Source organism: Mus pahari, chromosome X, assembly GCF_900095145.1.
Source record: "Mus pahari chromosome X, PAHARI_EIJ_v1.1, whole genome shotgun sequence".
NCBI classification, from domain to species: Eukaryota; Metazoa; Chordata; class Mammalia; order Rodentia; family Muridae; genus Mus; species Mus pahari.
In genome coordinates, this window is record NC_034613.1 from 95,208,553 (window position 1) to 95,211,188 (window position 2,636).

Here is a 2,636-nt window from a genome sequence, read left to right on the forward strand (position 1 = left end):
TATATATATATATATATATATATATATATATATATATATATATATATAATATTTAAATAACTTCTATCATTGGATCAATTGTATAATTGTTGAACGTGGTTGGTAACTTATATCAAAAAAGTGAACAGGCAATAAAAATTTCAGCAAGAGATACAAAAACATTAAGAGGCCAGGAAATAATCATTAAACATAAGAATGAAGTGACTGAACTGGAAAATCTGTTAGACCAGATAAAGTCAAGCAAATGAAATGATCACTTACCCTGGATAGAGTTTAATAAGAAGAGCTTTTTATTAAAACAAGGAAACTAAGCATAGGACATACAGGATATTATCATACAGACTGGTCAGAGTGATAATTTTCAACTTGATATAATTTAGAACCACTGGAGAAATATTTCCACATTTTAGATGTAGCATTATACCTGTTTCAAGTTTCCATTGCCTTGATTCACACATCTTAATGGACTACATTCTCAAAATGTCACTCAGAGTAAACCATTTCTCTTTCAATTTGTTTTATTCAGAGGATTTTCTTAAAGACACAGAAATATAAAATGATACAGAAAATTAGTACTATGAGTGAGATTGTTATTGGATTGAATTTGACTATGGGGTTCTACTTGGTTTTTCATGCATTGAAACTGCTTTGTTGGGGAACTATGGAAGAGTTTAGAACTTTGAGTCATAAAAGTTCTTGAACATTGTAAAAGCATAATTGGTCATTATGATGGAAACTTAGAAGACAAGAATACCTAAATAAATGAAGATGGGGGAGGTCTTGCTTATTATGGTTAGAGGTGGAATGGTATTCTATCAGAAACTAGGGTAGAGGATATTCTTGTTATATTTTGGACAAAATCTGATTTCATTCTGCTCATTTTATTAGAACTTGAACTAATTTGAATTTAAAGACAACAGTTTGCTTTTTTGAGTTTGGAATGGCATTTGAGCAAGCAAATGATTTCATACAATGAAAGTACAACACAGCAGCTATAATTGTTAAAGAGATTAGCATTAGTAAAGAGAAATATAATAGTCATCCCTGAGATAGTAGGAACGATTCAGATATATGTGAAAACACAAAGCTAGAATTAAGAGAATTGCTAAATGTCGTTCCTGATCCTCAAAAGTAACTTCCTAGAAGACTGATTCTCTAGAGTGAATGCATAGATGCTGATGTAATTATGATTAAAAGGAAACATGGTCCATTCCTTCATGGCATGAGAACGTGACATTTTTTATCCACATGGTATTGTTTTTGGAGATATGAAAAACACAAGACTGAGAGAGTCAAATAATCTTGCACTGTAACCCCAAAGACTAGTTGAAGTTAGGCAGTGTTTGGCATGATCTGAGCTTCGGCAAGGAAATCTTTAACAACCATTGTGGGACACCATTAAGACAAGCTTAGTTTGCAACATAAACAGGATTTTGTGCCAAGGACCACTGTTGTCAGGGAGTGCAGCTGGCACACACAACCAAGAGGATATATGTGATTCGGGTGTTAGAGCTATCATGAGAAAGCTACTTCAAGTTGGAGCCCAGAAATTTTTATCATTAGCTTCAAATGCTAGACATGGAGATGCAGGATTTGGTAATCACCATGCTCAGTATTGGCTTTATGTTGTGTTGTTCAATCTCTGTTGTGCCATGATTATTTCTTTTGGAATAAGAATATTTGATCTTTGCTGTTATAAGTTGAAAGTATATAATTTGTTTATTCAAGTTTGTAGTTAAGACATTTGTGGGCATAGCTGAACTGAAGCAACTTTATATTGTAGAATGGTCTTAACTCTTTGGGGACAAGGGTATATGGTTATAGTTTAAATTAATAGAATTGGATGCCCAGTTGACAAGGAACTATGTTGTAGTGGCTATTGAGAATTATTAACATGATAGAATATAGAAACCCCTAGAAGATACAATTACTTTATCTGAGAATAAAAAAAAATATACACTGTGGGTGGCACTATTCTACAGTCAAGACTCTAGACTATAGGATTTGAGAGATATAGCTGGCAATAGAATTAATTCATTCTGTTCTGCTTCTTGACTGTAGATGTGGTATGACCAAATGCTTCAAGTTTCTGCTTCCTTAGCTTCTAGTGGAGACTTCTTAGTCTACTAGAGACTGTATGCTGTACAGAATAAAATTTTTCACTTCTAATTTTTTTCAGAGAGTTTTATTATGGCAACATGAATATAAATTAAAACAACATATTTTGTATGGGAAATCTAGAAGGAGAAGACAAAGAAATATAAAAAGCATAATCTAAAGCGTAATGGGTGAAATTTTTCCAAAATTGAGGAAAAATAGAGCCTCAAATTTTCAAATTCAAGGAGACAAAAAGGAACAAACTCAAAACAAATCTACAATCATGAGAAATATCTCAAAAATGTTCATCTTCCCTAGCAAATAGGGAAATGCAAATCGAATCAATGTTGAGATTTAATCTTATCAGAGTGGCAAATTTTAACAAAAACAATAGGCACAAAATGCTGGAGGGGCAGAAGGAAAATGAAGGCTTACCCTCATTCACTGGTAGAAGAATTGTAAACTGGTGCAACTATTATAGAAAATAGTATGGATAATTTTTAAAAATCTAAAATAAATCCACCATGTGGCTTAGCTAT